The sequence below is a fragment of the Serinus canaria genome, chromosome 1 (genome assembly GCF_022539315.1).
Source record: "Serinus canaria isolate serCan28SL12 chromosome 1, serCan2020, whole genome shotgun sequence".
Taxonomy (NCBI): domain Eukaryota; kingdom Metazoa; phylum Chordata; class Aves; order Passeriformes; family Fringillidae; genus Serinus; species Serinus canaria.
In genome coordinates this window covers 12,630,156-12,655,003 of record NC_066313.1, presented here as the reverse complement: position 1 = coordinate 12,655,003, position 24,848 = coordinate 12,630,156, and positions in this window count along the sequence as shown.

Sequence of the window (24,848 nt, the reverse complement as noted above, 5' to 3'; positions counted from 1 at the left end):
TTATGTACAAAACACCTTCATATTGTGGATGAGTTTTAAGGGCTAAAACTTTGTTTAAAGCAGAGTGATGAAAAAGTAGAAGAATAACTTAATAAATTAAAATATTAAGTAATTAAAATGTAATAATAAAACAAGTGTTTCTCTTGGTTTGTGTGCTCTAGCAGCAGTCAATTGCTCTCACTGGTGATCTCGATTATGAAACATCACAACATATTTCCTTCTTGGAGTCCTTCATTTTCCAAACACTAATCTTTCCCAGCTTACTTGTGAGGTTGTTTATGCATCCCCCTCAATAACTTGTGGACTTTATTACTTCATTGAAGATGCAAATGTGTTTTCTGGAGTTTGGATGTTCTGTGTATCTTTGCAGACCCAAACCCACGGGTTATGAAAATGAAGGAGTCCAGTGGAAAATGTGTTTGTGATAGTGAAAAAAACAAAGACTGCTGTATCTGAAGGTTGCAAACTGATTTAGTTGACTTATTAAATACCTTGTGTTACAGTATCCCTGGAACAAATGTCCTCTTGGTTATACATACTTTGGCACACAATTTGTATGAATTGTTTCCTCTCTCTATGCAAACACTACATGATAGCAACAAAGAAACTGTGCACATCTAAATTTCAGCTTAACATTACTTGAGAGAGTAGAACTCACTTACACTGTACTGCAGCCTTATATCATCTGAGTCCATAAAGGAAATGATGAATAGTTTAAAAAAAAATATCTTCGTATTAACATGTGCCTTTATCCTAGAAATTTTTGCAATTTGTCACAAGGAAAGGTTATTTTACCCTGTGGTTAAGGGACTAAAAGTTAAAAGACAGTTATTCAGAGGAAAAATATGGTAAAATTATGGCATTATTTTTTTGCCATTGATTTTTCTTAGCTTAGCTTTAGCTGAAACAGTTCATACTTGTCCTGGGGGTACAAGATGAAGTGGAAAATGGTTGGATGTAGAGGCTTCCCCCTAGAACTGTTTATTCATTTTCTGCTGTGAGATAAGTTTTAGGAGGAGGGCAAAAGAGGCTCCAACTTTAAAGGGTATAAAGAAAACTTTATTAATAGAATTAACAGAAAAAATAATAAAAAAATTAGAATAAACTTTCAGAACACTTCTCCTTGCCCTACACCCTCTTTTCTTTCTCACTGACAATGTAAAGAGACAAAACCTGGGACTTTGTCAGTTTGCAACCTTTAGGATAGTCTTTCTTCAGTCTACTTAGGGAGAGGAGCCTCTCACCATGCCATGGAGACTTCTCTACAGGAAACAGTCCTCTTGTGGCTTCAATGTCACAGCAAATCAGCTGCCCAGGAGGGGAAAATCTCTTCACAGTGTGAAAGTCCCTCCCATGCTTTCATGAGCCATGTCAACTTATTGGGGTGCTATTTTTAGGATGAGCTGTTCTAGCATAAAACAAAACAAAAAAAGTTCTCTTCATCCATCCATTTCTATTGCTACCCCATGGTCAAATTTTCACACCTGTCTCATCTCTCTCTGTTCAAGTCTCTCGTTGGATTACAGCAAGATCTACTTGCTTCAATTCTGGTGCCTCAGCTCACGGTTGTGTTAGAACACTACATCCCCCCCCATGCATTTCCATGAGTTTCAGCGGAAAAACAAAGGCTGATATATCAATTATATCTTCACCATGGCCTTACAAAAAGAATTTCAGCCTAAGATATCTCCTCAATCTCCTCCCACCTGGAATTTGACTCCTTCTTCAATGACCTCAGAGTCCCATGTTGTCTCTACGTGTCTTCACCCTTTTCCTGACTTGGAAGAGAACTGGTCTTCGTAGGTTTATTAGTTCTCAAGCTTCATCAATTTAAACAGTTTTTATAGAGTTTTTCCCTGGCTTTTAAGTTTTTAACTATGCCTTTCCACCACGGCATGTTCAACTCCTTTAAGTGGTTTAACTGGGTGTCAATCTTCAAAGTTAGCCAGGTGACTGGCTCTTCCAAAACTATCCAGTTGATTGACTCCAGCAGGTCCCCACAGGGAAACACCCACCCCCCAAACTGAAAACCAGACTTTGTTAAACCATGGTGTTGGATCTTCCACAGCTCCAAACCTTTGACTTTGCTTTGCCACCTCTTGTTCTATGTAGTCTTTGTTTCAGAAATCTAATTTCTTGCAGTGTTATGAAGTTTAAGAATCCTGATCTTAGGAAACATTAATTGCAAGGTTTATTCCTTCTGTTTATTTTTTTTTTGTTTGTTTGTTTGTTTTTTGCTTTTTTTGAGGTTCATTTTCTTACTTGTAGTAAGGGTAGCAGTTTCAAGATCAGGACCCCCTACTTCCTTTATTAATTCAAAATTTTTATTTTCTTTGTTCTGGAATCATAGAGTAAACTTCTGGTTTGTATTGTTGACTTCTATGACTTTACAACAAGAACATTGTACTCCAGTAGCAGGCAATGCAGTTGCTCTAGGAAAAAGAATATCTATTTAGGGACCAATGATGTAGGTGCCCAAAATACTTAGTCTAGACTTTTTGACTCATTTTGAATTTTTTTTTTAATCTTTGTTTAGGATTTCTTAACTCATCTACAAATATGTGAGTTTAAGGTACTGTAGCTCAACTATCACAAGGAAAAGCTGCTCATTTTGCATAATTAAAGCAAACCAGGATCAAAGTGGTTTTATTGATTTACTAATGACGTGCAATTAGCTGGCAAACAGTGAGCCATGCCTCTAGGATCAATATGAGTTACAGAACGAATAAACTTTCCATCCTGGCTGCTTACAAGATGTTTATAAATACCCAAATCCCAAAGAGTTCCTTGTCTCTTGCACCCAGGTGCACACACAGCCAGGGGCATCTCCACCCCTTTTCTGGGACTGTAGTGTAAGGTGTGGGGGTGAATCCTCCCTTTCCCACTCCTGGGCAGCACTGTGATCCCAGGAATGCCCATTAGGCCTTGACCCTGATAAACTGCCCTTGGGGTCAGCTTCTCTTGGCCTTATCAGAAAAACTGCCTGCCCACAGGAATTTATGCTGTCCAAGAACCTCCTGGGTTTTAACCAAAAGCCTTGGAAACTTAGTTTCCTTGCCTGAATGACAACCCAGTTGGAACAACATTTTTGTTGTGAATCATTCAGAGAAAGTTTCCACTCCACATTGCAGCAGGATGGAAGATTATTATGGCTAAAGCCATGTGACCCTGTGGGCAGTGGTCCTAGGTGGGACTCTGAGCTCTCCGGGGACACAGTGGCTGATATCCCCACACTCCCCAAGGCTCAGCCCTTTCCCACTGAGGAGAGGCAAAACCATCCAACGTGTGTTGCTATCGGACACGAAAGAAACAGACACACACCTTTGCTCCGAGGTGAAGAGCAAAAGAGAAAGTTTATTTTCTGACCCCAATATTTATAGTTTTCCAAAAGTGACAGTGGATTGGAGGGTGACAGTGCCAACTCTCCAATGCCACTGGACAAACTACCAGTCCATCAAGTTTCTCCTCCTCCATAAAGGAATGCAAAACAATGTGTTATCTACAGAAAGTGGGTGAGAAAGTTCTCCACAAGGAGGTAAACATCAGAAGGCTTAGAAAATATTAGAAAATCAGGGCAACAAACGTGAGTCTTCCACTTAGCCTAAGGGGAATTTTTCGTAGGAATATACCTTGTGTGTGCTCTTTAAGTCTCTGTGTGACCTAAAGAGGTGTATGTACATAAGTGTGAGTGTGTGCTATAGCAAATGTGCTGTGAGTGTTACTGTCTGAGATTCTTAAATACATTTTATTCATAAGAAGGTCAGGACTAGAAGTGAGTTACTCTTGTGCTTACAGAAAATTCCATAGAATCTATTGTTAAATTATTTAACTTAAACTATTGATTCAGTGCTGTTAAGTTTAAGTACTGTTAAACTTTTAGGCTTAAACTGTTGGTTAAGCCTGGGGCTATGTTTGGCAGGGGAGGGGGGGTTTCTACCTTGTGACTGAACAGGTGGTGTCCCTTATTTCTTTTTATTTTTATTCTTTCCTGTACTTACCCTGGACTCACCCTCCAACCACTGCAGCCTCCACATAGATAATTTTTGTGGTGATTTTGGGTTTAGGTGGGTTGATTTTAGATTTTAGTCTGATTTTTCTCTGTGTGCTTTGACTATCTGGCTGAACCTTGCCAGTGATCTTTGTCATGCTTTCATTTTTGTACTAAACCTGCTTTTGATGATTATTATGCCAGTGATTCTTGGACCTTAAAACACTCATTCACCATAGTGAGTCATCCAGCTTTGAGTGTATCTGTGCTGTTCTATAAAAGCTGCTATTGCACAAGTCACTGAAAAAGAACTCCAAGAACTCCATGCACACCTTAGGTGAAGGTACTTTGCTTTTATCAGCTTGATGTCCAGCAGCCATATATCACTTGAAGTTGTAATCAGCCAATAATTACAATTTCGATTACAAAGCAAAGAGCGTTTTTAATTTGAGATCTCTGTAAAAACCAGAAAACAGCAAACAGGCAAACAAAGAAAAAGAAGGCTACTGAACTACTGGAACTACTGTCACTAAGGCACCAAATTATGTGGATGACTCGAGTAAATTCTGAGAATCTAGCATGGGTGCTATGTGATTTTTCAGCCCATGAGGAGTTATACGCAGTGATTTGCAAGATTTGATTAATATATCAATGTAGCAAAATTAAAATCAGTATTGAAGAGAAAAATAAGTATTGAGATGGACTCAGATTTAGGAGCTATGGTTTTAGACTTGTGAATGTTTGATCAAAAGAGGTGGATTTTCGATCAAAAAGAGGAAGGCACATGATAGTTGCAAAATACTGAAAGAATTTGAAAAAAAAAAATCCCAATTAGTTACTTTGCCCTATAGAACACTGAGTTCCTGAAATTTACACTCCTTCAATCCAATTTAAAAATTACTGCAACCCAGAATTTTGAGAAACCATAGCAAAAAAGAGTGTTCTTGTGTTTTAGAGGACTGTCAAAAGTGTTTCATCAACTGCTATTTTATAAATATTTGCATTTTTTAATTAATTGTTGTCACTGTCTGAAATAATTTAATACTAATCTTTCTTTTCTTTTGTCTTCCACATTCTCTCCCTTATCTGTGTCCATGTCAGATGTTGCACAGGTCTGTTTATGTTTATTCAGTTCCTTATGGGCTTATATTCTATTGTTTTGCCTTTTTGAATGAGGAGTAAAAGAGCTTTTTATCTCTGGTGAGGATTTTTTTATTGTTCTTTTTGGTTTTGCTTTCTTTTTTTTTTTTTTTTTTGATATTACAGCTGGGATTTTATGTGGCACAGAACACTGTAATAACATCTGTGCATATCAGACCACCATATGGGTGGGAGGGAAATGGCTTAATTTAGTGCATATGCATGAAGTAAATGAAAACTTGACTATTGCTGGGCTAGAAATCACAAACACTACAGAGAATCAGAGGCTGGGGAGGGGTTACAGGAAACCAAAGGGCAAAGATTATCTCAGTGGTGTTATACTGTTTCTGCTAGAGGTTTCTTCAGCATTTATCCAAAGCAGTGACTCAGCAAGCACCTGTCTAGTCAGAAAATCATTAAAGGTTAAATATTGACCAATATGAAATGAAATGTCTTTGCCTGAAAATACAGCTGAGGGCTTCCAGGCTTACATTTATTCCAGTGAGACAGAGGATCAGCTTCACTGATTCAGCTAAAGGCATCCTGAGTCCCAAAGTAGTTTCACTGATAACATACAGCCAGAAGTCTTAATCTCCTCTGGCTTCTTTTTTTAAACTGCCTTTGACCATCACTGCTTTTTAAGTCCTCCTCTCTTTTATCATAATAGGTCAGCTTCATATCTAATATTTCTGACATGAGGAACTTGTCTGAGTATGCAGTGACTTTTTCCCAGAGCTGGCTTGGAGAGGCAGATATGTACAGGGTTGGAAGGAAGAACTCAACCACCACTGATTTTCAGCTAATTTCACTTGCTGAAGTCGTACAGGCGTTGAAAGCATCTTTGCTCATGGCTGTAACATGGCTGGTGAAAGGATGGATACGCCATTAGAGAAGAAAATTACTTACAGAGCTGATGTCATTTGATGGGCAAATGTTGTGCCAATGTTGGTTCATTGAAAAAGAAGAGTCTAAGTAATCTGCTATCTCAAATGAACATGTTAGAGAGTGCTTGTGAACAGCCTGGTGGCTGTTTTTGGTCAGGCCAGGGTGCAGAGGAGAAGCTCATTTTTGTAGCTTGTACTGCATCTCTAAATACTTATCAGAAGTGGCTTACTGAGAAAGAAGAGGATGTGGTTGTGCCAGGCAGCTGCAATCTTCTAAAAAGGTGGAAAGCACCAGATGTCTGAGGTCTGCCCATGTTACTAAACCCTCACCTATCTAGTGTTTATTTTTCTTTCTTCTTCTGTTTTTAACGGGACCTTCCCTGTGTCATGAGCCTTTCAGAGGGAACCTGAGTAAGGACTGTGCTGTGGGTGAGTTACTGGTTCTTAAGGGTTTCCTCTAAACCTACAGAATCAGACAGTCATATTTAACAAATCTGAGATGAAATTTAAGTACGTGTTCTCAGATTGTGATTGTATGATGTGTAATGCTCTCTGAAGAAAATATAAAATTCTTGGATGAGGGATGAAGGGCTTCAACTTCATTCTTCAAAAATTGTACCATGCAATTAGACAGGAGTCACATACATACTTTGCTCTTATTTTTATTTAATTTTGAATTATTTCTTGCACACTGTAAAATGTATTTTAAATTGAATGTGCTACATAAAAATTTAAAGTGGATGTCAGCCTTTCAGCTAAAACAAATGTAAGGCTGTGCCTCTTAATCTGGACTGAGTATAAAAAGGGCTAGGTCCCACTTCTAGGGAATGTTGATAGTAGCAATAATGATAATTTTCTGGGAAATGAGGGATTCTTAACCTGCTTGTTCCTCAAGATTGCACTCAGTGTACAACACCAAATTAAGTATTTTATGGCAGTTGTGTAACACACAACACCATGTAAGACACTGTGGAGTTCAATTTCTAAAAGAATCTTAAAAAACTGTAAAAAAACTTAAAATTCAAGCTCTGTACTTGTGCAGCTACATTATCTTCCCTCTCCTCAGAGGTATGTGTAGGAGCCTTTTATTTTGTTCTAGTCCAGTAAGTGTAGAGGTACAATCCTTTTGTACCTACTCCTGGAAACACAAAAATAACTGATTGTGCATTCACTGTATTGTTGGAAGGCTTTTGGTCTGCCTAATCCTTAATTCTTGAGTCTGTGTTGAGTTGAGGAATGTTAGCTGTGAGTAGTACTGAATGGAAAATACCCTCTTGAATAAACTGTGACTGAAAACCTTTCAGGATGAGAGTCTGGAGTATTTCAGTTTAAAAAAAAAAAGGATATATAATTACTGAAAAAAACAGTATTATACATAGAATTTGATTTTTGGTGAACTTTTGATATTGCAATATGTAACGTGAAAATTATTGGTAAAGAAAACAAAAATACTAAAATTTTAGGGTGTGTATGCTAAAACAATGAGTTTTCCTTTGAAATTACTTTCATGTTGGTTTATGGAATTGGCATGAAGTTTCTAAGTTTACATATGCCTTATTGATTATAGTGAGTAATTTTTAAGAGATTTTTATCATGTTTGTCCTCTTATATTTTGGTATTGAGTATAAAATTAAAAAAAATATTGAAAGAAAAGAAATTTTTTTCTGAAATTTTTTTTAAAACAAAACCTAATTATCATGACATTCTAATGTCAGAATGAAGCAATGACATCCTTTGATTTTGGAAATGCTACCCCAGAGAATCTGATGGATAATCTTTAGGGTTCACTTTTAACCATATAAAACTTAGTGAAGTCATGTGAGGTGTGAATGACAGCAGAAAAAGCAAACAACTGATTCTATTGTGTCTCAATTCTTTGATCACTCAAAGCATTCATTCAAAGATCATTCTCACCTATTACCTCATAGCAAATAGACTTTGATACTTCTTGTTCAGTATCTTCAAAGTTTTTAAGGCTTCACACTTCAAAGCCCAAAACCTTGCTTCTCAACTGGGTTACACAAACATCCCAGTCAGCAGACGTGGGGAATGGGAGGTGCTGAGAGAATGTGGTGTTGAATCTTCACACTGGTTCAGTTTTGCATTTACTTTGCATTGTCCAACCAAGTGAAAAAGATTTGTGTCTAAATACACTGACATGATTTCGTATTAAAAAAACTCCAAAATGAAAAAAAAAAATTGAGTCTCTTTCAAAGATTAGCATTTCTAGAGGGATGGAAACAAACAAACAAGTAAAAATTTACTGAAAATTCAATTGAAAGTAGTAAATAACCAGGTTTGGTTTATAAGCTCTTCACTCAAACTCTCCTAAAAGCCATCTTGTTTAAGTAAAAGTACTGGAAATCCACAGGGGAATCTTCTGTAGTGTGTATGGTCACTACCCATTACTATGACTAAGTATAAAAAGTTTGGAGACAAATATATTTACCAACATTATTTTTCTGCAAGTCTCAACAGATTTATGATGGAAAATTGGTGTAGATGTGAACACTTGAAGCCAGAGTCAATGTTTGAAGAGGACTCACATTCACAAAGCTCAAGTAATCCTTGCACCTGTACAATCAAAGATTTGCAGTGTCAAAGATGCTGGATTTGGATAAATTTGCTGACAACAAAGTGTTCTTCAGGCAGCAGCCAGAGGTTTGAAAATTTAAAGCTGTTTATTTCCAGAGTGTTTTCTCCATGATTTTTGGGGGAGTTTACAGTGTGCAACATCTGGAAATATATTTAGTACTTAAACATACATATATGAACATGAATTTTTGAAAAATGGATGCATAAAGCACAGTTGGGAATGTGATCTGTGGGCCTGGTCCACAACCTCCTTTTTATGTCTCTTATCATAGATCCACTCTGGGATGTTCAAGCCTCTCTTGTTTGGTAAGAGGCGGCAGCAGCCCCTTCTCCAGCTGAAAATATGTCTAGCCTTTACTTTCCTTGTGGCACACCTGTATTTTCTTGAAAAAGAACTGTCTTGTGCACTTCTTTCACAGCCTTAGTAGGAGAAGGTGGGAATAAGAGAGGCTGGAATTAGATCTTTAATGTTCCTTCTAGCAATAACCATTCTATGAGTTTCTCTCAAAAATTAGATTATTAGAGGGTTTAAAAAAAAAAAAAAAAAAAAAAAAAAAACTCAATAGAAAATAATCTTTTGTAGACCTCAACTTTACGGCAGAAAATAAAGAGGAATGTAGATGTGTTACTTTGGTTAAACCAGGGAACATATTAAAGTTGATGATTTAATTAGTTACAAAATAAAATTAGTTTTAATAAGTCTGTTGCTGTGGGTTAATTCTGGCAGACACCTAAGTACTGCATAGCTGCTCTGTCCCTCCTCCGGCCTAGTGGGATGGGGGCAGAGAAAAGGAACAGTAAAAGCAAGAAAACTTGTGGGTCAGGGTAAAATGGATTAATAAGTGAAGGAAAAATAGAAGAGAACACAAAAAATAAAATAAAAATGATGCAAATATAATTACCATCATCTCCCATAAGTAGACCTATGTCCAGACAGTTTCTGAGCAAAAGATGGCTAACCTGCCTAAATCTCTTTATTTTCCCTCCTATCCCTGATTATGGTGTTTTATCTCCTCAGTTAATTCACATCATCTTCCTGGTTGCATCCCCCACAGCCTCCTGTGCACCCCCTGATGCATTCACTGGAGGTGTCAGGTGAGAAACAGGGAGGGACTTGGTGCTGTGCAAACTTATTTCAGCTACAACCTCAGTGTGTGATCAGCACTGTTTGGCCACAAACCCAAAACACAGCATCACACCACCTGCTCTGAGGAAAATTAACTCTAGCTCAGCCAGACAGTGCATTTGCTGCACTTCCCAGCAAATAATTGCTGTACTCTGCTTTTTGTAGTATTATGGCAAGAACTATTTCGGAGTGACCTCTTCCCAGATGCTTCGGTAACTCAGTCTTGAAAGCAGATGTAGCTCAGAAAAGTAACTCTGTTGTGAATCATGCATTTAAGATTTCTAACAAATTCATAAATATGTGTATATGTTTTTATATAAAGACACATACATGCTATGTAGACCTTTTCATATGCATGGCAATAGAAGAATACTTCATACCCTCCCTTTTTCTTTTCTTTTTTTTTTTTTTTTTTTAAACCTTAGTTAATATTTTAGGGTTTTGGCTCATGGTCAGCCTGTCACCCACCAAGACTCCCATGTTCACAGCAGAGCTGCTCTCCAGCAGGTCAGTCCCATCCTGTGCTGGTACTTGAGGTTATTCCTCCCTGAGTGCTGGACACTACACATGCCTTGTTGAGCCTTTTTAGGTTTCTCTCTGCCCAAGAGAGTATTGTGTTCTGATTCTGAAGAACCCATTAACAGCTGGATGCAGACACTCCTGAGGTCACTGTGTGCCACAGCTCCAAGGGGGGATCTACCAGTCCTGGTCTGGACTCCCCCAGGCACAGCCCTCTGACACAAGAGCTATAATTTATGGGAAGTCATCAGCTCTGTGGCTACCAGCTTTGCCAAACTGTGTCTGAGGACCCTGCTGCACCCAGAGCATGCTCCCCTACCAAATGCTGTCAGGATTTTGTCCTTGTCTGAGTGTGCCTTAGGGGGAGTGCGGCGGATGTTGTTGATGCTATCCCCGTCAGACCATGACAGTTTCTGTTGCCTGTTCTCTTGGCTTTGATTTCCAATTCCTTTGGTTCAGTGGTTTCTGAATTAAATATGTCCAGATGCTGTGTTTCATTTACTGTGGTTGCATGTGTACACAAATAAGCATTTATGTTACTGACCTTTATGCACTGTAAGAGCAAGAGACGCCTTTTAATGCAGCAAAACCAAGGTGAAAACCTCCAAATAGCTCAGTACATTTCCAAAAGTGAAAAGTGTCATACCAAGTGCTGTTATTCTAGAATGCAGTTGCATATTCTAAAATATGAAAATAAATTCATTCTTGCGACAATGAAGCAGCTCTCTACATTCCCTGTCACTGCAAGAGTTGCCATATATCTCTTTTCATTTTTACTTTTTTAATAGTCCATTTCTATTTTTCCTGCATCTTATGTAGCTATCCTTAAAGCTTAATATGTGCTGAATCTATTTTTTTACCCCCTATACCAGAAAAGAAAGAGGTAAAGGATATGTATTTGAATAGTTCAGCACTTTCTTTTTATTTTGGATGATGTTTCAGATCCTTAGACACTGTACTGCTGTTAAATTTAGTCTTTTGGAAATGCTGTACTCTGGTAAAATTCACACAAGTATGCTATTAACAAAGACTTTATTGATATACTTACCAAAATACACATTAATAAAAATAAGACCTCATTGCAGCTTGAGAAGTATTTTGTGAAAGAGGGGGCACATTGTTACAAGGACTTTATAGCTAATTGGTATGATCACAATGATTTCAAAAGGCTGTTCCACAAAATCATTAAGGCTAGAAATTAATCTTGGAGCTATATTAGCTCAGAGACTTGCACTTTCTTCACACTTCGCAAGCACAACCAAACTGCCATTAAGTTCAAGGTGCCCTCCATGATGCTTCATCAGAAAAGTGAATTCATTTAAGAGTTTTGTTTCAGCAGGCTGCAGCTATAGACAGAATAGTTACCCTGCCATGACTGACAGAGTAAGTGGTTTCAGGACGGATGTGCATCCGCAGGAGTCAGAACATTTGCAAGTCACAGCAGGGTTTAAGGTCACTGAGCTGTCTTATTGTTGTTGCAGTGTGCTTATCTCTAACTCAAAACAGTCTTTCTTAAACAGGATTAAAGTGAATCTACATGCCTTAATTATGACTTTGGAGTTGTTGCATTGTACCTAGGGCAAACACCGGGCCCTTGAATTCCTTTTCCATATTAGTTCTTTCTTATCTGCCTCCTCAGATACATTTTAGGAACTCATTCCAAGACCACTGATTTACCTGTCTCTAACCAGTGCTGCTTTATTCCCTTCTGTATACATTTCCTTAAAGATGCACAGGAGCTGATATAACTCCTCTTTGCCTGGGAACTGCTAGAGAGATAGGCAGCTGTAGTGACTGATTCTGTAGATAGTGGCCTCATGCTATCTCCATTCTGGCAGCAAGTTATCTAGACTTTCCCTGTTGACTTTGCTGGTAAACCAGAGATGTCTTTGAAATAAAGACAAGTAAGTCTGTTAAATAAAATAAAGGCAGAACAAGAAGTGGAAGGAGAGAGGCATAATACAGTCAGAATACTGGGCTAGGAAGATGATCAGCAGGTGTAGAAGAGAGGGGCTGTTTAATTATTTGTATAGACACAATTTTAAGATTGTCTATTGTAATTTCAATCAGATGTGTAAAAAATCCTTTATAACTCCTTAACCACTATTTTTTTTTTTTTTTTCCTTGTTGATGTAAGAATAAAATCCTATACTTACTTCCCAAGCTGGAACTTTCTCCCTCCTGAAAGGAGTCATCTGATGGTCTGGTGGAGGCTTAGGAACTAAGGGAGTCCTTTGAGCCACATCCCTTTATGTCAATAGTTTACAACATTGATGGAAAAATGTATTTATTCTCCCTGTGCTTTCTGTCTTCTGTGTCAGTAGTATAATACTTGAGCACAAGAGTTTTCTAGGACTAACGAGAAGTCTGAATTTTACCATGTGCAACCCTCCAGAGCTACTTCACCACTGGTTTTGTGCTTCTGTGCTGGTTTTGCTAGCAAATGTTAACATTATTTTTAATGTTTTGATTTATTTTTTTCCACTGAATTCATAGCATCTCAAAATTCCTCTTGGATATCTGTCCAAAGTCCCGGTTTCATAGTAAGACTGAACACCATGTGAGCATCTCACAGGAAGTACCAGATAGCAGTGAGGGTGACTTGGTATTTTATTGTCAGATACAAGACCTGAAAACAAGACTGATCTAATTTGCTCTGTTTACCAACTTGGAAGACTTTTAAGGAGCTGTCTGTTTCAGAGAGTGTTCAAAAAATGGGAAGAATCAAGTTCATGTTGGCTGAATCAACCAAAACTTGCGACATGAATCTCCCACCCCACCAAGTTTTGTCCCCAGTTTATCCTCATTAAAACATCAACAAACAAATATTTTATGATATTTTATATTATTATATAAATAATATGTGGTCAGCATGTGACCCTGGGTGCTTGCAATTAATTATGTGTACTGCACACCAAAGCACACAATTTTGTCTTCATGTTCTTCTTACAATACCTCTTTTAATTTGTTTTTGCACCATCAAATTGAGTGATACTGACTGAATATAATCCAAAATACAAATGTAATTCGGTGTAGCTACTGAAGGGGGTGATCTCCAGGGTAGCTCAGACACACAGCAGTGCTGAACTAGGGTGACATCGAAAGGATGGACTGATGGACAAGTTTGGAATAACCTGCTCACCAGGGAAGTTGCTTTGTTACACAGTCAGTTAGCAGAAGGTTTGTCCTTGAAAGTGAAAAAGAAATCTTGTGCTTTACAGTCCAATTTAAAGCTTTTGTAGGTTTTGCTAGTCTGTCGTAAGGCGGATTGATTCGTTTGTTGTTGGGATGTAGGTCACCTGCTCGGTGGGGCTCTCTTTAAAGGCCTCTCATGGAATTGGGTTGCTGTGGGATGGGCCTTACTCTCAACTGCAAGGTTCAAAAGCAGCCTATCTGACCTCATTGTCTGTCAGTAGGTATGTGGGAACAGAAACCCGAATTCAAATATATCCATGCATAGTTCCTTTAGTCCGAGAATTATCTTTTTTGTTCTTCTATTTAAAATACAACAAAGGGGAAATCTGAAAGAATGAAGAGGGTTTTTCTTTTGGCAGTGCACAGACATCTCAACACATTCTTGATCAATGTGCCTGCTGGTTATAAGTTTTTCTTTAATATGTGTGGCAGCATACATGTTTTTTTCAGATACCAGTTCTTACTGCAGAAAACCATGGATACAAACTCTTCTGATAAGATAAAACCAAAATGTAGGACTGGGATGATGACGTGTTTGTCAGTCATCAAAAATTCATGCCGGCACAAAAACTACAACGCTTTCTAAAAACACTAACAATATATAAGCTAACTAAAAATCCACAAATTCTGCCTGTGGGCACTCTCAAAAAACTATTATGTTTTATACAATTTTTATATTTAAAAATATAAAATTATAAATTGATTTTAGATTCTTTATTCCAATGCTTATTTTATATCTGTTCTATTGTTAATGTCACTGTAGAAATCATTCTTTTTAGGGCAATGTCTGTTGTATTTAAATATCATTTGTGGTTCTGACATAAACCTTTTGACACAAAAACACTTTTTGATCTTGCTTGCTACTTTTCACTTACTGGAATCAGTGCCACTAAATGGAACTACTCTGCAATTACAAGTATTATTTATCTGGGTAGTGTTCCTTTTTTTAACTTTTTCCTTTTCAGTATTGAATGCTTATTAAAAACACCAAAAGCCCCCAATTCTTAAGAAACTAACTTAGGTCATCATTGTCTTTTCTTTCAGCTATGTTGAAATATCACTTTTGAAAATAACATGATGCAAATATATTACCTGGATATTCATTTCATTGAATTCTAGATTTTGAAAATATGTAGCTATGAATTAGAATTTTTTTTCTCTGTTTCAATGTACAATCAAGTTTCCTCTGAGAAAAAATATTTAATATTATCTATATAAATTTTTAGTCTGAAATTTGAATAATTCTGGAAGTAAATACTGTTCTTCTCTTCCTTTGTTTTAGGCGCCCTATTTCTAGATATTGAATTTTGGTTGCTTCTGTAAGCCTGTTGTAAGTTCTTCTACACTGTGTAGAAATAGAGCCTGTGTGGATTTAGAAGACACTCAGACTACTGAGATGGATTTTAAATTTTCTGTCTTTTCATCTGATTCCATAGATGTTTATTTGGACTCCTACATGAGCAAGGACTATTGGAGTAAACCCAGTATATAATATACAGACAATTGCAGTGTTTTATCAATCATTATTTTGTTACTTGCTAGCACTAATTGCAGTCATTATACTGTAGTGGCATATTCATAATTCCATAACCCAAGAAGATTAGTGAAAATCCTCAGAAATCTGAGGGGTGCCTCTGGTTTTGCATGACCATTTTGATTTGCCATATGGTTTGGCATTTAAAAGGTACTTAACACCCTTCAAACTTAATTTTGCCATTTTGCACATAAGCATTACAATGGACACTTAAATTATACAGTTGACTGTGTTTTTTTTTAATGGACCCTCTGCCTTACTCTTGCTGTGGTCCAGAAATTCTGGGAATCAGTGGGAGGCCCCTGCCTTAGTCATCTAGAACAGCATTGCTTTATGTGGTATTTCCCAGCATTTGAGACAGTGCCTGGCAAACAAAAATGCTTTTGACACATAGATTTTAACCTAAAAGTAAAGCCCTTTTCCACGTGCTTTGATATTTTATGATTAGTGTAAAGATATAGGGAATAGATTATTGACTTTAACATCAATCTCTGTTAGCTGCAAACACAAATTTTGAGAAGGTAAGTTTCCTTACAAGTGTTATATCATGAGTAAAGATAAAATTATTTTTTAATGGCAATATGCTTCTAAACAAGCTTTTGATTGCATTTTCTTTTCTGTATTTCTTGAGTTCATTCTCTCTTCATATTTCCATGTGGTGCAGCATGCAATGCTGTAAATTAAAGCCGACTCCCCTAATTTGAGAGGGAAATCCAGTCATTTCTTTGAGTTGGGTTGATAATGGGGAATTTTCTCTTTCAGAGCAGGAAAACTTGTGCTCAGTTGGGTTTGAGAGCTTTAAAAATTCTGCCTAGAATTCCCAAGGACAGGACAGACCTTTTCTTCTTCATGACTGCATAAGGTGCTGCATCATGGCCCAAGCCATAGACAAAACCAGCAAGTTGGATGAGTATTTGCAGGAAAACATCCATTCTTGTCTGCCATTTCAGACAGTGCTTGACATGATTACCTGACTAAGATTGCTCAAACAGGCAAAAATACCTCAAACTCTTTGTCTGGAATATCTAAGTAGGAGGCTGCCTAGAAATTAGACTCCTGCTGACTAAGGCTGTGGTTCCAGTGGCTTATAATTTATCTTAAATACTTATTTTTTTGGATTATATTCATGAGCCATAATTTCCTTGGAGTAATTTGGGTCTCTTTACAACAGTGTTCTTGATATTAACAACCTTTTCTCAATTTGTTACTGAATTCTACTATTGAGCAACAGATTAGCAATAAAATGCTTTTCAGTCCTATTTTACAGAGAAGTATTATTACCTATAAAATTTTTACTGTCTTTAGAAGTGCCAAATTGTCTGCAGATATGAAGAGAAATCCTTGGATTTCTCTTGGATAACCTACACTTGGGTGTAGGCTATCCTATAACCTCTATTGGATAACTTAGACTTCATACCAGTATGACTTTAAATGTATGTGAGGTTTTTTTAGGGTTTTTCTTGAAATATAGGATCCTGTAATCCTATTCTCCCTATGTTATCTCCACATAGCCTCAGGATTATATGTGGACTTAGATTTAAGCAAATCTGATATTGCTCCAACTTTTTTTTCTGGGACTTGAAGTTTAGGTCAAAACTACTGACAGAGTAAACTACTAGCATTTCAATTTGAATTATCTTCAACAATGTATTTTTTTCCAGAACAGTTTGGCAGAGTATCATGATGGCTGATAGATCTCACTGTATTAGAAAAAAAGGATAAAGAAGAGACAATCTGAGATCCTTAGCATTAAAATCTTTACTAATGAAAACTGTGGTTTACACTAAAAACCCTTACAAAATCTGGAACTTTTTCAAGAGAAGTCATATGGCAGAAGGAGAAAAGCTACATCACTTGTAATGAAGACAATAAGATGTCGTATGAAGTTGGGATTTTTTTCTTTTATTGAAATTAGCTACTGCTTTTAATTACTTTCAATTAGATTGACTTAGTATATGCAGGGTTTGCCTTGTAAACCTGTAGAAATAGAACTATGGTTATGTGTTTTCCATCTGACCTTATAAAGTGATATTTTTCCAATTTGTTTATATGAACTTCTATTTTTTGACAATACAGAGTGGAATTGCTGGTAACTCTGACTTTAAATAGTTCTGGGAGAGTACATTGTCCTGATTGATTAAATTATTTTGTCATCTTAATTCACTTAAGGAACCTCCTACAGCTGAACATTGTAGAGTTGTTCTTTGTGCTGTTTTTCCCCAGCCCCTCAAAACCATGGAAATTACCCATGAAATTTTCTGTGCATTCAGAAACTTTTCAATTATGTCTGAAACTTGAACAAATGAAATTGCTGTGACACTAACAGATGCTCTTGGCTTTCCTGCCTTGAACAGTCTCTACCACAGCAGCTAATTTGGTCCTGGTCTCCACAGTTTCATTTCAGGCTTGTGTGGTAATTCTTCTTCAGAAGAACCATTTCACATCATATGTAAGCAGAGGTAACTCAGATTCACTGAGCTGCTGAACAGGGAAGAAATTTCAGTAGTTTATGATGGAAAGAGAAAACTGTTTCTGAAATCAAGTGATTTAGCTGCTGGGAATACTTTTATACCTTAACCAGCCTTGCTCTCAACATGGATACAGTTTTCTCTCTAAGATTACTTGACTATTTTATAAATATCATTACATGAGCATGAGAAGGCATATATAGAAAGGTGTTGGGTTTTTAATTTTTTTTTTTTTTTTGGTTTTTTTTGGTGGTTATATTTTTATTGAAACTATGTACAGAGTTACAGATCATTTTAATGTGTAGTCTTGTTATGTATTTACTTTGTGGTCAGCAGTATGTGGGGGAGGTATTCTGTCTTATTTGCTTTCTACCTGGATAAGCTGCTGTCTTGTCAGAAGTTGTAATCTTTGCAGAATTTTGGACAGCTTTCACAGATGTCATCGCCAGTCTTTCAACTTTTACCAAAATTGATTGAAACAAAATTATTTAGGTCTTATTCCTTCTTTTCAAAAGGCTTTCATCTATCCAACACAAACTTATTCTAATTTTGGGGATAATACAGGGCTTAACAACATTCTCTGATAGGCTACTGAAGTAATTTTTAATAGGAAAATGAACTTATAGGCTGTCTGCTGTAAGTTGATGTAACTGACATGAATAAATGTGTCTGTATTTCTGACAGGCAGTCATAGGTCAGAAATTATCCCTTACTTTGAAGAATAACTTTTTTCTTTTTTAGAGACATGCCATGTCAACAGCTTCTTAAAAGTCTGATCATGTTTTTGGCCTTCTTTTGTTTCATTTTACTAGAGTGAAACAAATTTAAATACAGGTAAATAATTTTATTGTGATGGTCAAGGCTGCTTAAGACAACAATAATCCACTTCCAAACTGACAATATTTGGTATGTCCTCAATGAGAAACTGGGTGTCATTTTAAAAGTCCTTAGGGCAAAAAAATATAAAGATGGAGTTTTCTGTTTCTACCTCCTGAAGCATCAGCTGCATTTTATGAGAGTCATAAATGAAGGAGAGGACATAGCAGGTAATCAATTTTATGTTTCAGATAACCATGGTAGAGTAGAATTGAGTTTTGAAGAATAGCTATCTGGTTCTAATTACATTTCTTTTTCATTTCAAGTCTACATCAGAACTCTAACCTGTGTTGTACTTGTCTAGTTAAATGTCTAGGCCTGGTCTAGGACCTTGAACTTTGCTGTGGTTCCAAATGCTGTGCGCAGGAATTCTATTTATGTTTCTGTATTAAATGTTTTAAAATTTAATAAACCCAGACATTTCCACTGCAGCTCTTGAATCCAAGCACCATTGTAACTATCCAGCTACGGGTAGGTTTTGTATTAATTTTTGAGATTACCCAGGTAGCTGTTGAAAGCACCAGGGGTGAGTTACTGTGGGCTGGATAAGTAACAAGCTGAGGACATGGATGTCATGCTTCTCACATACTACAGACACTGAATTCAGAGCCATGTGCAACTGTGTTTTATCTAAGCTATGGCCACTGATAAATGGAAAATCTTCTGGTAGGCAAGGTAACACAAAGCACTTTGCTTGCTGAGGAGGACAGCTGCTGACAAACAAGTGCTCTACAGGGAAAATAATTCAATTCGTATAATCATCACTGGCTCGGGAATGGAAATAAAAGAGGAAAACAAAGAGGTGATGAAAGTGAGAATTTGGAAGGATTGACAGGAGGTTGGGTGGCTTTTCTAACACCCAGAAGCATGGATGGCACTTGTACATTACTCTTTTGTTTTATTCATAGTGCTGTTAATTTTTAAAGAACTATTAATATGTTTCATTTATAATGATGAAACGTGCTGTCATTTTTACTCTGAACATGTTTCCGGTATTCTTTTTGAATTTTAACCTTGATCTGCATGTTCCCCACATGTGGGTATAAATTTGAAACTTATGAAATAGTTGTCTAAGGTAGCTGAAAATTGCCCAAGTCTATTGAAATACCTTTGCTCATGGGAAATTCTGTTTGTCTACACCAGCAGAAAAATTCAGGGAAGGTGTAGAAGGAGAAGGACAAAGGAGACTTGACATAAAAGAGCAAAACAGTGCAAACAAAGGCTGTTGAAGAATCTGACAGAAGAATAAAATGGATGAAACCCTTGAGAGCTCCCCACATACAATTTGGAATACTGGGGCCCATAGAGACAGTCTTTTATATTTTCTATTTTATTTTTCTACACAGAATTTAGATGTTTCTCGACTCTCTTAAGGTTGCCTCCTTGACTCTGATTTTTTTTCCTCTTTTGAATATCCTCATACAAAATAAATATCAGGTTGCATTTCTCAGAAAGAAAACTCTATAGCTCATTCAACTGGCTTTTCTTTTGTTCATCTACTTTAGACATGATTATAAATGTGTCTCTCCATGTGATTTTTCCAATGGGGCAACAAACATCACCAGCAATCTTAAGGAAACCCCAATAATTAAGTTTGAATGAATGTTGTTATCTGGCAGAAAGAGATAGTTTGAGTAGTTTGCACTCTTCTTGAAAGCATATTTCTTAGATATTGTTCTGAACTGGTATCAAAAGAGCCAGTGGTGTCATGATACTACAGCTATCAACTTTCACTGGAAGGCTTGAGAACATTCTGCCAGCAAATTTTAACCATATGTAGGTAGGTATAAGGTAGAGCTGAAATCTGAAAGCCAGCATGAGTTAAGAAAGCTAAGGCCAACAAGGAGTTCTGCTTCCTTGCACGGTGTGAAGTTATTGGGATTCTGGAACCACTATCTTGATAGATATCATTGCTTCACACACAGCATCTTGCCTTTTGAGGAGAGGCAATGTCTTTGTGTTTAATTTTCCAATATGGATAGCTTCTAGTCCAGGAAAGGATAAAAACATGATGATCCTAAAAGGCTGATGCCACCTGAAATGCTGAGACTGCAGACCTTGTGGCCTTAGGACAGATCCAGGTTATCCTTTCAGAGGGAGTTCATGTGAGGTAAAATTCACTAGGATAATGAATAAATGTTTAGTTGCTTATTAAATTTACCTTCACCCTGTTCAGTTGCATACATCTTTAACTTTTCTGCTATTTTGCCTGCTTTAAACTCTTGTGATGTACTGGAAAATAGTTTGTATGATTTCTTATTACTATCCATACAACAAGTGAGAAAAAAAGACTGGTCTTTACTTTTACTTGAAGAGGTTAGCAGAGTAGGTGATTGGCAGAATCAGCAACCAAATCAAGGAGTTCAGACATTTAAGAATGGACCTTTAAGGGAATTAACAGAAGAAAAAAGCGGAGGTGTTTGTAGGAGATGTTACTCCCAGGAGGGCAGTGAATGTTTAGCTCTTGCTGTACTGAGGCCAAGGTGAGGCACTAAAGGAACAAAGATCTCAATCTGCTTGATTGCCAGCACTGGAGATAGACATGGGAGATGGCTGCAACTTGACCTTGGGAAAGAAAATTAAGAAGATCACAGAGTAGAAAATAGTGCTCTGTTCAAAACTGTTGACCCACTATGCAAATTATTTTCCTATATTTAAATACTTCAGGATTTGTTTCCCCCTGGAGAACTGGACATGACATTAATTTTGTTTTCCCTGCTTGGCTAACTGTTTTGTAGGGAATTACATACTGGGATGGGGGGAAAAGAAAATACATTTTAAACATACATATGTGTGTGTGTGTGTCTGTATATAAGACTCCAGGTACCTGCAGCTTTTTTTTATAAAGCATCTCTCTTGACCTTCTGTTTAATTAAGAATAGTAGAGGTCAAAATTGAAAGCCACATAAGTACTTTACCTCTTATTTAGTACTCCACAGTGTTCCACAACAGTCCAATGCAAAAAAATACCTCAGACTAAACAAATTAAAAAATAATAAATCAAAACAATTCCAAAATAAATATCATCTAAAAAATTCCCCAAAGACTTTATAATGTCTTCTTTATTCTGACTACAGCTGTGGATGGAGCTTTCTAGTAGGAAGAAAATATTAGAGGAAAATAACAGAAGAAGCTGTATAACTAGGAAGAAAATTTCTAGAACTTTAATGAAATATCTGCTGGATAAGTGTTTTAATAACGTTTTACAACTGTTTTATTTACTGAGAAACTCAACACAGGACTAGGGAGCAAAGATAATTAGACTAAAATCCTGTTTTATTTCAGATTTTTGACAATATTTTTTCTTGTCAAGAAAAAAAAAAATGAGCATCTGTAAACAAAAAATTTTACCTTGTAAGGAAAGAATAAGAAAGAGCTGCCTTTTGTAAAAAACACTGCATCTGTACTTTCTCTGTTTTAGCATAAGAGGGACCATCCAGGATGGGAGAACTTTGCATCTGACTTCTTTCTAAGGGTATTTCAACACCCAGCTCACAATCTTCAGTTTCCTTTTATGCTCTGAAATTATGTTTTGCTTAGCTAGTCTTGAAACTTTTCCATTTTGTATACATAAATCTGCTTTAATTAGCTTCCCTTCTCAGTCAATAGAATCACCACATTTCACATATAATTATGACCTCTAAGTTCTGCCTCAAACCTCTTTAAAAGCCAGTCATACTCCAGAGGAGCTGGGTTAAACCACCCACTTGCAGGGTGGCTGCACAGCAGTGCTGACTTGCTATTTGCATTTGGCTGTCATTCAGGAGGTTGTGTTTTGAGGAACCTGAACTCTTGCCACCTCGTGAATCAGATGGATAAGTGATTGAGGTGGATACACTCATTCACACCAGCTTCTTCTGCATTCAGCTCAGTGGGAACATCATGCCTTGGAGTTTGCTTTTTGGGATAAATAGATTAGCTGGTTCACAGCCAAGAGCTGTGACCTTGTGTAGTACATACCACCGAGATTTTCTTCTGATGAAACACTGAAATGCTGTATTTGGTATTTGAATTATTTCTCATGCCTTAGATACAAGATCTCACTGTTGAAGGGATTTATGTTCTGTTTGGTAGTCTGCTCTTGCTGTCACATTAAATAGCTAAAGCTAGGAATCCAATTCTTGCCTAAGCACTGAGAAGGTGGCCTATTTACAGGGTTGCAGAGGGCACAGATCTTCCCTGAAATCAGTAGGGAACTGTCAGTGTTCAACCCTAAAGTTGTGTCCATCTGCTTAATTCCTGGAAGGCACCTTTAGACTCATACCATTGCACAAACACAGCCTGAGATAACGTGGTTGTTGGTGTTTCTGGGATTGTAAAATAAAACTGTAAAAATGAAATATGCTGGATTAATTTTTCTTTACTGGTATTAATTAAAGTCTTTTTTTTTTTCAGAGGCTCAGTGAATTCTAACAGTTCTGTTGTTGATATCTCTGAAGATTCTGTTGTTGATTTGCCTTCATTTAGTCATCTAGCTAGGACATCATATATGAGTATCTGCTTTTCAGAATAAACTGGATAGTTGGTTTTGTAGCTCAGTGAGCATTCATACACACTGCATAGTATTTAGGAAGAATTTCTGATTTTTCTTTCTTCTCTTAGACCAATCTCTTACTTTGAAAGACAGCTTACTTTTTTCCTTTTCACAATCTTTTTTTCCCTATATTTAGTGTATAAAGAGGAGAAATATTTTAAAATCTTGCTGTTCTGAAAGTTGGTTTGATGTTGTCTCAAAAGAATAAACCACAATAACCATTTGCGAGGAGTAAGAGTTTGCTATGGACTGGTAATGCTGAGACCTTAAAGAACAAAGTCAGAAAACTTTCTGGTTTCTCTTTCTTACATGGGAGCAAAGTGGTGTTTAAGTACTGCAGTTTGTCACCTTCCTCCTTGTTTCTGCTTGACCTTATTCTAAGTGCTGAGTTGAGTATTAGTAAAAGAAACATGTACTTTCTGTGACGACAAATAATAAATTAGGAGCAGAAATTTCTCCACAATTTGAGATAAACTAAAACCTACAGTAAAATTAAACCATTATATTGATAGGTGGTGCATCATCAGAATGGTATAAATTGCACCTTTGGTGTTTCTAGAGATCTTAATAAATCTTAATAAATCAAGCCAATATTTTACAACCTGTTATGCATAACTTGGGAAGGGTATTAGAGAATTATAAGAAATTCTAATTTCAGAGTATATTTAAAGAAAAAGAAGGGCAGTGGACTGCAATCTAGGCACAGCAATCTGTGCAGGTTTCATTTGGCTTTTAGGGCTCCTGAGTGTATTCTGTGGCTGTGTCTGCCAAAACCAAACCACTAGGGTGCAGATATGCAGCACAAACTGCAGAGGGGAGCACGTGCAAACGTGTCTTACCACTTCAGAAGGTGCTGCTTTCCTAAGGTGCAACTAACACTTTGACAATATTTTACACTCTGCAAGTATTTACTAGTTCTCTGAACCCAAAACCTTCAGGCTTTCATTCTTTAAGGTAATATTTATAAAGCTTTCTGTTGTGTTCTGTACTTAATAACAAATTTCTAGAGTCCTCTTATTAATGCAACGATATAGAAAAGCATTTAAAGCATCTAAAAGCAAAGGCATGAAAAGCCAAGTGCATTGAATGTGACCTTGTAGTTAAAGCTGTTGTGTGACAATTCTGGTGTTACCAAGTCATGCTTGAGGCAGGACTGTTGTGTGTAACAGCATGAATTGACAAGGGAGAATGGCTTCAAACTGGCAGAGAGTAGGTTTAGATTAGATATGAAGAAGAATTTCTTTACTGTGAGGGTGGTGAGGCCCTGGCACAGGTTGCCCAGGGAAGCTGTGGCTGCTCCATCCCTGGAAGTGTTCAAGGTCAGGCTGGATGGGGCTCTGAGCAACTTGGTCTGATGGAAGTTGTCCCTGCCCATGGAACAAGATGATCCTTAAGGTGTCTTCCAAACAGGGCCATTCCATGATTCTATAAGGAAGATGATGCTGTTGCAGCTTTACTGGTAATAGCTGGTCTAAGGATTTGTAAAATGGTCCTTAGAAGCAGGAACTGATAACTCACAAAACTCTCACCTACAGCCACAGCTTTTGCTCTGAATCACTGTTTCATACTGACAACTTTTTCTTTTTTCTCATTAACACTAAAACAAAAGGCCTTTTCTTTACTGCTGTATTTTAAAGTTGAGGACATTTTATTTTGTGATGAAGAGCTGTTATGGGTGCTATAGAACATTAAATTAGGTGACCATTTTGTGCATTGACAAGCTTGGAGATAGGAAACATATCTTTGCCGTTTGTAATTTTATTAGAGGCAATAAAGACTGTCACTGATGTCCAGCACTACTACCACTACTATACATTTCTAGTATAAATAAGGCAATTGGTCTGCACTGTGGATGTGAAATGAATGTCTGGCCTTGAGATAAGAATACATATTTTCCTCAAATACTAATCCTTTCCATCAGATTAATATTCTTTTCTGCAGTAAATTTCCCAAGCTGTTCCATTTTCTTTTCCATCCTGCAACACATCA